Consider the following 13,424-nt stretch of genomic DNA (forward strand, 5'->3'; position numbering starts at 1 on the left):
ATGATGACTAGAAATCCTTTTTAAATAAGGATTTTACAAAGAGTTGTGTGCCAAGTACTATTACAACATGAGATCACCAATTACCATCACCATATAAATGCATGTTACAAGAAATAAATTCATTAAACCCCATTGCCTTGCCATATTGATAGTAATAAGGCTTGGTGCTTTTGTTCTTTTTGTATATTCGTTTCTTTGGTTTAGTTGAAGTTTTTATGTTTAAAGAGTCTTTAGTGCTTGTGGACTTAGGCATCCCAAATATGCCAAGGGTCCACTTACTTCACATAAAACATCAAACCAAAAAAAACATAATCTGGATACCCCAAATATGCCAAGGGTCCCCTAAGCTTGAAATGATAAAATTTCATGTAGATTTACCAAGATTTGAGCCGTATCAAGCCTATGTCACTAGATTGCACAATATCATTAGTGACTATTTATGAGTTAAGCTTGTATTACTCCTCTAAACCCTATGGAATGAGCTTGTATTACTCCTCTAAACCCTATGGAATGAGCTTGAGGTTTCTCAAACCTCTTCTACACCTTCACTGTGAGCTTTGGATGTCCCAATGTTCTGCCTTTAGTCAAAACAACAAGGGATTTTATTGGGCCAAAACTCATCATCCCGCTATTTTGTAAAAAAAAACCCTGCTAACCACCCTAGCTTGGTGATTTAAGCCATAACCAATGACCAAAGTCCTGTTGCTCCTTTTAGAAACACTTTCAAGCCTCTTAAATCATATCACTTCAACACAATATTTGCAATGGTTACCTTCTCAAAGCACTTCTCCAAGATTGATTCCCTTTATAGTTTGCACTAGAGTTGTAGAGATTTGAATGTTTATGTAGAGCCCTTGTAGATGCTCACACCACCTCAAGTTCAGCCTCTTGAGCTTTGAAGAAGAATCCCACACCTATGCAACTAGAGTATCTTCACTGCATTGGACCACAAAGATGAATTTTTCACAAATTCCCCCCCCCCCCCCCAAAAAAAACAATGCCTCACACAACTACTCTCAAGCATAATAATAGCATCAAATCAAAGATTCTCCTCTCTCTAATCACTATTTATTCTTGAATAATGAATAATATTAAGGATTACTAAGCTCACAAAGAATCACACAATCCCTTAATACCCATTCTCTCTAGATTGCGTATTACACATGCACATAGTTAGCTTAATCACACTAGTACACCAACAATACCTCTGAAACCATTTGTTGGTTAGAGCTAGAGCTTAACAAGCATGACTTATACACAATTAAAAAGTGAGAATACTCAACACAAGAGACCAATGAGTGATAAGCTCACAAAGAGCTAAGCACTAAGCTTATTGTTTCATTAGGGAAACAACTATCACAAGTATAAGCCTCAACTACAAAGATGAGATAGAGGAGTGTTTCCTATATAGATCCATGCATGAAGAGGGAAACTATTCCATGACCAGCCCATGAACTCTCATAAAATCTCCTAAGGCTCCCCAGATGCCACCTAGGACCAACCCCATCATGTGGATATGCCCCCTCTATACTTCAAATAGGTACCTTAGGCTAAAAGCCTATAGAGCTTAATATTTCCCCCCATTAAGGTTGTACCACTATGGCACTAAGGTTGATATATCAATATATCTAACATTTCCCCACTTGATTTAACACCCACCACATAGGAGAATGTACTCACAACGCACAAAGTAAAAAATATTTACAAAAGAAGACCCATTGGCATAGTCAGAATTGATAGAAGCCAAATTGGCATTGTCATCAACCTTTTTTTTATCCTTTTAGCTTTTATTTATCTTCCTTCCATTTAAAGCAACCCTTCATCAAGTGCTCCTTTTTTGTGCAGTAATAGCAAGACTTCAGGGATTTCTTATTCTTCTTCTTTGTTTCTTCTCTGAGAAAGCCTCTAAAGAAGACACTTGGTTGTCCACACCTTCTCCACTACTTGTCCTTAGATGATGGCATAACTCTTATCTTTTCCATTACAAGAGATACTGCCTACTACTGCTGAAACAAGTGTTTAGCTAGCATGATTTGCAATGACCCCTTCCACTTGATCATAATGTGGTCGCATAGAGGAAAGTAGGATAAAAACTGCTTCCTCCTCTTCTATGACCACACTTGCATTATTTACATGACTAGCTATCATGTCATCTTTTCCCATGTCCATCCTATAAAGTTTCTTTTTAAGAAAAGACGTGTTGTTGCATTGACTTGACCAAATATTCCCTTAAGTCTAACCCAAGCCACATTTGAAGACTTTGAGTTAGCCACTTGGTGTATTTGAGCGTCAGCTAAACCATGTATAATGTAAGACAAAGCCACCACTAGTCTAAATTCTCCCACTTGGTTGCCCCCTCAAGATCTCTCCCACTTGGTTTTCTTGATGTCCCATTGACAATGCCCCACATATCTCAATTAATCACTACCATTTTCATCTTAATGGACCATGTATAATACATTGATTTATCAAATTTGTCTTGTTTATCGAAATTAGTACCCCTCCCATGGCCATATTGAAAAGAAGCAAGGAATAATGACTAGAAATCCTTTATAAATAAGGATTTTACAAAGAGTTGTGTGCCAAGTACTATTACAACATGAGATCACCAATTACCATCACCATATAAATGCATGTTACAAGAAAGAAATTCATTAAACCCCCATTGCCTTGCCATATTAATAGTAATAAGGCTTGGTGCTTTTGTTCTTTTTGTATATTCCTTTCTTTGGTTTGGTTGAAGTTTTTATGTTTGAAGAGCCTCTAGTGCTTGTGGACTTAAGCATCCCAAATATGCCAAGAATCCACTTACTTCACATAAAATATGTGCATGTAACCTGAAAGGCACCTTAGGCGATGATAGTATAGCATCATGCCTCTTTCATCAGGACCTGTGTTCATGTCAAAGTAGAGTTGGTCAGCTTCATAGCGTTCCTTAGGTTGATCTATTAGGACCACTATCAGCATCAAAAATCTGACTATTGCCATGATATTTGGATCTGGAATACGGTTCTAAACTCGTATCCAAGTAAGCATTTACTGTCTTTGACTTGTAATATCTGAAAAATGTTGATGGTGCAAACTATGGAAAATATAACAAACATGAGAATCCCGGCATTTGGCATCATGGAATTGTAATGGTGTCAACCTTCGTTTGCTAGGCATGTATAGTGGATCAACCCTTTTGGTTGGCGGAGAGCACTGATACTGCTAACTATATTTTGGAATTGTAAGATATTCCTTACACCATTCCGGTTGTATACCGAAATCCTAAATGTGGGGATTGGTATTATCTATGATGATGGTTGTGTAACCTCCCCTTGTGTGAACTGTGGATTTGCTTTGCACCACCTGCAGAAATAGTAACTAATCATGAATGTAACCATTCAGATCTCCAGCAGGTCCGCTAAGTGGGGGTTCGCCAGCTTTGTATGCTTTGCCACATTTTCCCATAATGTACCTTCGCTTGCCATCAATAAGAGCTCCTCCAAATCAAGCATCGGTGCACGGAGAGGATAGGGCACATAAGCTTTCCATCTTGATGTCATCGTAGCATAGGCATTTGGCAAGATTATGTGGGTTGGTTCAAACAGTGTGATTTGCATCACCACCTTAAACACTAGCTTTGGCTGCAGTACGGGGTTTCCTGCCCCTGATAAACCCTTCATACTCTGCACAAGATAAGGACTCAAGAATATTGTTGTCAGCAAAGGGCTGAAGGTCATCTCTTGATTGAATGTGACGTACCTTTTGAAGCAGCCTTGGTGGAGACGGGTGGGGTGCCGACAACTCCTTGAGGGCAAGAGTGTAAGTGGGAAAATCTATAGGTATAGAAGGAAGATGAGAGAAAATGCAGTCTGCCTTAGATTTGTTAGTTGGACTAGCACTTGGATAAGGGTTTAGTATTTTACTGACGATAGAAGAAAACATCGGATAAGTATATGGAGTTGAAGAACGTTGTGTTTCTTCCTGGCCCTCTCCTGAACTAGGGGGTGGGTCGGCGGGCTTTTGTATTTTCATAAACTCCTAGAGTTCTGTGATATCTTCTGAAGTTATGTCAGGATATTCAATATGTATTTTATCAAAGTTATATACCACAGTAGTCATCATGGCTTCTAAGTGTTTATGTATATAGTGATAGAGCTTCAGAATGTCATATGGATGATAAAGGGTGGATTCGGTTAGATTTAAGTGTTGGTGTGTATTATAGATTTCTATCCACCCATGACTAATGATCTAGTGGTAGCTTTACTGCAACACCTGACACCAACTACGTAGGTTTAACACAATTGGATGCAAGGGGTAGAAGAATATATCACTTGGATCTGTTAGTACTACTAAGTCCCCTCAAAAAATTCCCATGATGATAGTTGGGTCTGCATCTATGTCTGTATTTTGTTTAATTAGTGTTAAGTCCCCTAAACTAAGGTCTTCAGATAAGTTAATTTCATATTGGAGAAGTGAGAGGGTTAGTGTAGACAAAAACAAAGTTAGAGTTTGAGGAGGGGCCCGAGGAGTCACTAGAACGAACCTATTTCCAAGGCTTCAATAAGTAGTTGCAATTCGTCTATAGGTTCCTGTCTTTCACTTCTTGCTCGGACGGCCAGCTTGCGCTCCAATTCCTCTATTCTTGAGTCTTTGGTAGCCGCATCTAAGTTGAATCTGCGTGTGGTGGCTTCATGTGCCCTTTTTGGCTGAAGCTTCCAAAGCTTGAGCATCTTCAATCTGCTTGAGCCTTTCTGCTGCCAATACTTGGCTGGCCTAGAGTTGCTAAGTGACATGTTCCACTTCCTATTTGCGGCTAATGGACATCTGCTCAATCTCCAAGGATTTGGCAGTGATCATCTCATTCAATGCTTTAACTTTCTCTCCATGTGCTTTGTTTATATGTTCCCTTTCGTTTTGAAGATGAAGTACCTTTTGCTCTCAGCACATGCGAGGGCTTCATTGATGGTAGCCATGGTCTTTGTGAATGCCTCTTCTTTGGCCTAGAATGTTTGTTAGCCTCATGAAGCTGTTGAGCATGTTGCCTTGCTTGTTCCTTAGTATGTGTGACTTCTTTTTGAAGTTGATCCTTTGCTTGCTCTACTTGTGCCTTCAGGTCCGTATTTTCCTTAATCCGTTGCACAATTGTCTGGCTGAGTACTTGGTTGTTGCCTTCTAAAACCTGGTATCTTGCTACCTATTCTTCTACAACCTTTAAGCCTTTGAGGATGACATCTTTATGTGTAGCCGTTGTTGCTGCCATTTGTTCTTGGAGCATCTCAACATGGTCACTTGCTTCTTGGACTTGTCTCCATAGTGTAGCGTTTCTGTCTTTGAGCATGTGAGTAGTTAACAAATGGCAATGCCCCACTCTTTATTCTTGTTCCCTTGGCACCATTTTAACCATACCAAGGCTGGTCAGGCTTTGTCGCATGAGCTGTCCTTTGAACACTCCCCGCCAACTGTTGCAACCGAACTTCCCTTAGAAAAACACATACCAAATGCTCCCTCCAGCATTCTGGCGTAAGAGAGTCCTTTACGAAAACAGGGTTTCTATGCAAGTTTTCGTTTGATTTTCTTTTGCATACACGGAGTATTTCTTGAATCAGTATCCCCAAAACTTCTCGATCGGCATTCTGAATTTCATACTAGAATTTCTCGAATTCTATAACCTTGATCCACAAATCAATTCGAAGGGTCTCAAACTTAGTTTCAGATTTGGCGAGAGTTTTGAGTGTATTTTTCTAAACTGGTCACACCTTCTTTCCTCGAAACTGGCAAAATAATTTGGTCTTGGTCATAGTCTGATTCAAGGTTCGAGTCGGATAAGATTTTTCCTGAACTATCTTTCTCTAAAAGGTTTGATAATTCAGTTACTATTTTACTGAATTTCTTTCTTCGAATATTCACTCAACTGATTTCTAAATTAGTTACGAATTCCAATGAGGAATAAATTAATCATTTATCTGAATATTTCGATCTCGATAGATTTCTTGAATTTTCTTTTTACAATCCGTGTGAATATAAAACGATAGAAACTTCTCTCTTAGAGTATTTAATTATTCATTTATCAAATACTCATAGAATTTAAACATAGAATTTAAGAGAGTTCTAATTTTGATATAAAAATTCTTTATGCATCTATTTATGCATAAAAATCAACTTCAATGGGAATAACACTTTTATTTAAAAAAATCCTTTTATGCATCTATTTATGCATAAAATCAAATTTAATAAGAATAACACTTTTAAAATAAAAAGAATTTCTTTATGCATCTATTTATGCATAAAAATCAATTTTTATAAGAATAACGCTTTTATAATAAAAAATTTTCTTTATGCATCTTTCTATGCATAAAAAATCAATTTTAATAAGAATAACACTTTTGTAATAAAAATATTCCATTATGCATCTTTCTATGCATAGAAATTAAATTTATTAAGAACAACACTTTTCTAATAATAAAAAATTCCATTATGCATCTTTCTATGCATAGAAATTAAATTTAATATGAATAACACTTTTATAATTAAAAAAAATTCATTCTGCATCTTTCTATGCATAGAAATTAAATTTAATAAGAATAATACTTTTATTAAAAAAATTCCTTTATGCATCTTTCTATGCATAGAAATTAAATTTAATAAGAATAACACTTTTATATAAAAAAATTCCTTTATGCATCTTTCTATGCATAGAAATCAATTTTAATAATTAATATCAGTGATATCCATGCATATTCATAGGGAATATGTACATGGAGTAATTAGAATATTTCTTTTAGATGCAAAAATGGTGGGAATTACTCTTTTGGAATAACATAAAAACAAACTTTCTTTTCCACAAAATTTTGGAAAATTTTGCCATAACCTCCTTTGTATGGCTGACCATTTCTCATTTTTATCATTCTTTATTTGACTTAAATTAACCGAAATCAGATTTATAGAACTCTAATCTACATAATTTTCTAAATTCAAGAGAGTAAACAATAAGAAGATTTTAATTAATCCCTTGGTTAATCTTTCTAGAATTGAGAAATGTCGAAATGTAAAGAAGAGAAGGGGGTGGCCTTTTTATCAAAGGCATATCATTTGAATTTAATTCAAACATTTATAAAACATAAAAATCAAGAAAGCCATAGATTTTTCATTAATTAAAGTAGAAAATTAGCTTACATGGAGTTTGTAAGCTCTCCTTTGGCTTGAGGGATTGAGGGTTCTACTCTTGTTTGAAGCAAGAGTGGCCACCAATTCACTTTGGAGAGGATTAGGCCAAAAACAATTGAATTATTAAAAAATTCAATGTAGATGGCTCAGGGCAAGAGTAGAGTAACAGTGCATAAACACCATTAAGCTTTTACAAAGGGGGAGGCTTGGAACTCGGGTAAGATTTAGGCACCCATATTGATGTATTACCCTACTAATACTCCTATGCAGCTAGCAAGTCCTTACTAACCTATTGCTTTTGAGAATTTTGTGGGTGGTGGCTCTGCTTGGAATACTGCATATGCTGGTGGTGGCTCTGCTTGGAATACTGCATATGCTGTCTTTGAATGGCCTTCTCTTTTCTTTGTTCGTAGCTTAATTTTTTTGCCTTAACTCCCTGGCTACTCCTTTTGCATCATAGTATCCCTGGGTTCAAAGTTCATCCTTATGAAGCCACTCCTGAATTACTGGATACTTTAACTATTTTTTGCGTCAGAGGTGTGACGTTGACCCCTCTTTTGGTACGATTGTTGGTTGTTGTGGCATTGGTGGTTTTGTGTCATCCATCATTGCCTATTTTCCTTTATTTAAGGGACTCCATAATGGCACAGTAATGGTCTCCTTGCCCTCATTGAGTTGAGTTGCCCTCTTTTCCCACTGGATATTACAATTACTCACATAAACCCAGGATCATTTCTTCTTCCATAGATCTTGCAAGCATGACAAATACCTTTCCAACCAAGGATTTATTTCTGATGGAAATATTAACATTTAAAAATCCCACAACTTTGATAGTTGACAAATGCACACTTTGAACTTGTGCATTGGTGGCCTCAAAATCAAGGAAGGTTAGTGAAGCCATGTTCACATGCAATATTCTCTCATGGAGTCTTTGTTTGGCCTTGGCTTCTCATGCCTTGGTCGTAGAGACTTTTACATTGAGCCGTGTCGGCTCAATGTCCACATCATCCTCATCAAGGAAGGTTAGTGAAGCCATGTTCACATGCAATATTCTCTCATGGAGTCTCTATTTGGCCTTGGCTTCTTGTGCCTTGGCTTCATCTTGAGCTTGCTTGATTTTTTCCTTAGCCAGCTCTTTCTTTTGTTTCAGTCGATGCTCTTGCATGAGCATCTCTTGGGTTAGTGGTCCGTAATATTTCTTAAGTTTGCTTCCATTGATGTACCCTTCCATTTGCACTCCCTCGATAGTTTCAATTCGGACCGACCCTTGAGGGGTGCTTTCGGACACTCTAAGTGGTCCTAAACCTCTGTACTTAAGTTTCTTTTTCTTGGTGCTTCCAACACCCTACATGAGGAATAAGTCACCCATTTCCAGTTCTTTTTGTTTCAGGTTATGGGGTCAAACCAACGCTTTCTTCAAAATTTCTCGACCATAAGCCCATGTGATGCAATTAGCTGGGTTTCATCAAGATTCTCTAAATCAATTAATCTTTCGGCTAATGCATTTTTAATTAACCTTTCTTGCACTGCAATTCGCGGGCTTGGAGCTAAGTACTACATAGGCATCACTGCCTCAACACCATAAGCTAGATGAAAGAGAGTATATCCCGTATACGATGTTCGATATACCCATAAAGCTGCAATCAGCTCATGTTCCCAATCCGTGCGGCTAGCATTTAATGTTTTCATCAAGATAGTACATAATATCTTATTTGTACTCTCCACGAGCATTTGCCTGTGGATAATAAGGTGATGACTTTTGGTGGACTACAAGGAGTCCAAGTAAGTGATCAATCACCTCATTAATGAAATGTGAACCCCGATCACTAACTAATTCCAATGGGCAACCAAATCTAGAAATGATTTGTTCATTTAAGAACTTAGCCGTTGTTCGTGCATCAGCTTGCTTAGAGGCTCTTACCTTTGCCCATTTTGTGAAATAGTCTGTGACCATAATCACATATCGGGCTTGTGATGAATGTGCAACTAGACTAATGGGTCCAACAAAATCAATACCCCACTTCTCAAATGGTCGTCTTACAAACACAAGGGTGAGTGACATCCTGTCTCTTTTTTGTGGAATAGGAAATCTTTGACACTCTTTGCATCTTTTTACAAACTCCATGGCATCCCCGAATAACATGGGCCACCATAGTCCTGCTTGAAGCACCTTGCGAGCTGTAATTTCCCCAGCAAAGTGTCCTCCGGCTATTCTTAATGTGCTTCATCTAGTATTGTGACAAATTCGTCTTCCCGCACACATCTTCTTAAGATATTGTCCTTACCTAGCTTGTACAATTCTCCAGCAATTAATTGATAAGGTGCACCCAGCTTAATAAACCGGCACATTTTATCCTTGTTCAAATGTCGTTCTTGCAAAAAACCATGAGCTAGATAGTCTAATATCTCCTCACTCCATTTAGGCACCACATCTAATTTAAACAAACAAGCATCTGGGAGATCATCATAAACACCAGTTTGCAGGTTCCCCATTCAGAGTTCTAGACATGTGATCAACCAACACATGTTTTGTTCCTTTTCTTACTGTGACCGTGAAGTTGAATTCCAGAGTAAGAGCAACCGGGTGATTCTTCCCGTGGTGTAAGGCTTATTCACCAAATATAATAAAAGGTCTAATGGTCCACAAAAAATCCAAATTTGTTGGCCAATAGGTAATGTCGATACTTCTTGACAGCATAAACCATGGCCAACCCTTCTCATTCCGTAGTCGTGTAATTTATCTCTGCATCATTTAATTGATGTGACTGGCAAAATAGACTGGATAATCCAATTTGAACTCACTAGGCTATGACAGTACACATCCTATTGCAAAGTTTGATACATCGATGTGCACATTGAATATAAGATCCCAGTTGGGTGGTCTCAGAATTGGTGCACTAGTCAGTGATTTCTTCAACTTATCGTACGCTTCTTGGCATTCCTCAATCTATTCAAAGACAATGAGTAGTCTCTACAATGGTCTGGCAATTTCAGCGTAGAATATTATGAAACGGCGATAGTGCCCAACGTGGCCCATAAACCTCTGTACACCTTTGTAATTGGTGGGTGTGGGGGTAATTCCAAGATCAGTTTGACCTTGCTTTTGTCCATGGAAGTACCGTTCTTAGAGATGATGTCTCCCAAGATCAAACCATGTTTGACCCAAAATTGGCATTTCAAAGGGTTTAAGGATATACGATACAATCGACATCGCTCAAACACCTTCCTCAAACAAGCCAGATAGTCCGACCATCGTGAGTGTGCACATAGATCATCAATGAATACCTCCAACCACTTTTGCAAGTAATCTTTGAAGGCTGTGCACATCAGGGGCATTGGTGAGGCCAAATGGCATAACCTTGTAAGCATATGTCCCCCACATAGTATTGAAGGCCATTTTATGTTGGTCTTTGGGTGCTATAGACACCTGATTGTAGCCTAAAAATCCACCTAAGAAGCTCTAAGCTTCTTCACCACCTACCCATTCCAATACGTGTTTAGTATAGAGCAATGGGTAATGATCCTTTCTAGTGGTTGCATTGACCTTCTTGAGATCAATGCAGACCCTTAGTTTCCCATTCTTCTTTGGCACTATCATGATTGTTGATAGCCAATCGGTGTGCTCAATCTCATAGATGAAATCCATAGCAATGAGTTTGTGAATTTCCTCCTTTACAATTGCTGCATATTTTGGATTCATCTAGTACAGTTTTTGCATGGTTGGTCTTGATCCTTCCATATTGTACCACTTCACATCTCCGTGTATTTCCAAGCAAAGCAATCCTTAAATTCTTTGAGGAGAGCAATGAGTTCCTTTTCCTCAGTTGGATTCAAGTCCTTCGCGATATAGATAGGTTTGGTTTCCTCCCGTGGCTCTGCAATATCAATTTCTTTAATCTCAACTGTTGGACCATCGTATGATGTGGACAGACCATCTTCCTTTACTCTTTTGGCTATCAATTGCATCACTTTTTGTTCTTCAATCATGTCTCAAAATGGTCCAGCAGCACACTCAGAGTAGGTCTGGTTTATCTTCATCCTCTCTTTTTGTTTGAACCATCACCTTCTTGGCTTCACGCTCGACTTCAACTAGAACCTTGTTTCAGTTTTGGCGCATTGCTTTTGTGAGATTTGTCGTTTTCGGCTCTTAAGGGATGACCTCCTTATGTTTTCCTTCCAGGGATATCTTACTAAACTCTTCACCCCAATTCTTAGAAAAATCCTCGTGCACCTTTGTTACATTCCCGTAACGCCGCTACGGGCATTACCACAAGAGGGGACGGCCTCTGGCTCACCACCCAGCCATAGAGGAAGAATGAGGATTGCCCCGCATCCCCCAGGCTATATAGTGTGTGGCTTGCCGTCCACACTAGCCTGGCCGCCCATGACTTCGTATGGGCGTCCTCTCCCACTGAACCCCGGACATGGCCATCCGGTCTGCCGTCGGTCACAGGCATTACAGCCTACGTGACATTACCCCCCCCTTAAGAAGAGTTTTCGTCCTCGAAAACAAACTGGGAAAACCTTTTGAAAATTGCACTACGGCGTTCCCAGGTTGCCACTTCCTCATCCCTATCTGTCCATTTAACAAGTACCTCCTGGTACATTTATGTCGGGTTTGTCTGTCTCGATACCCAAGAATCCTTTCCGGTTCATGTGGTATCTTTGGTGGAGTGATCAATTCCACCAAAATATCTAGAGAAACTACGTTTTCTAACCCGTGAACTGATTTCTTCAGTTTACTAACATGGAAGACAGGATGAACTTGAGAACTCTCCGGTAACTCAAGTTTGTAGGCTACGTCCCCAATTTTCTTAAGGACCTTGAAAGGACCGCAATATCTAGGAGAAAGTTTATGACACTTTCCCGTTTTCATGGTTGCTGACTGCGCAGGAACCTTTAAAAATACAAAGTCACCTTCTGCAAAGGTCACTTGTCTGCGTCCTTTATCGGCAAATGTTTTAGCGCGATCCTGTGCGCTACGGATGCTCTCGCGTGCAGCTTTGAGCATATCATTCATTTATCAAGGAACTCCTTGACAGATTGAATCTTCTCCTTTTCCAGGCCTACAGCCATCGGAGATCTCGACTGGAATCCATACATTAACATGAATGGTGTAAATCCAGTCTCGCTGAGTGTTTGGAGCTGTTATAGGCAAACTCCAATAAGGGCAAGTACTCTTCCCAATTAGATTGCTTCTTACTAACATAAGAACGCAACATATCCTCTAGAATTTGGTTAACTCTTTCAGTTTGACCATCAGACTCCGGATGATCTGCCGTACTCATACTCAGAGTAGTATCCAGCTTTTTGAAGACTTCCCTCCAAAAATGACTGTTGAACTTTCTATCTCTATCCGACACTATATCTGCGGGCAGGCCATATAGCTTATAGAGATGTTCAATAAAGAGTTTTGCCAACTCTGGTGTTTTTACAGTTTTTCTTCGTGGTAATAAACTTTGCCAGTTTAGTTAATTTGTCCACTACCACCCACACCGAGTCATTCCCTCGACTCGTCTTGGGTAAACCGGTAATGAAATCCATGGAAATGCTTTCCCATTTCCCATGAGGAATCTCCAGTGGATGGAGTAGTCCTCCAACTTAAGACGTTCATGTTTATTGCTCGGCACTTACTGCATTTCAGCATGTAAGTCTGGATGTTCTTAAACAAACTAGGCCAATAAAACTCAATTTTTACTAGTGCATAGGTCTTCTGAATCCCAGGATGATCCACACTAGGACTATCAAAACTATACCCTGAAGACTCGGCTAGCCTCTTCGGACTAACTCTCGCTTCGCTACCCGCCGCACCTACGGCCAGTCTCTTCGGCCGGACTAGCATTACGTGGAGGCGAGGAGGGTGGGCACGGCTGTGACAGTGCGTACGCGTACAGCGCGCCAGACCTCTGTAAAGACAGGATCATGCTCACACAAGCCATGATTTGGTATTTCAACCAAAATCTTAAGGCAATTTTTATGCCTTGATTTTGCATCATGTCATTAGCACAGAAGCTAATGTACTAGAGAGCACTCTAGTAGTGCAAGTTCTTAGACTATGCTACTAGATATTTGTAGACTACGCTACCATGTTGCTTCACCAACTTGTTAAAACTTCTCCTTGGAAAGCTCCACGGCCATAGGAGAAATAAACTAGAGCCAATCTAATCATGAATCACAAGGATTAGTTCCAAAGCTGAGAGATACTTTCTCTCTTAGAGTAACATCTTTGCACAAGCATATGCTCTAGAATCTTGTTGAGTTTCTAACTACCA

This window comes from Cibotium barometz, chromosome 46, assembly GCF_041138505.1.
Source record: "Cibotium barometz isolate CiBa-2024 chromosome 46, ASM4113850v1, whole genome shotgun sequence".
In the NCBI taxonomy this organism is placed as follows: Eukaryota; Viridiplantae; Streptophyta; class Polypodiopsida; order Cyatheales; family Cibotiaceae; genus Cibotium; species Cibotium barometz.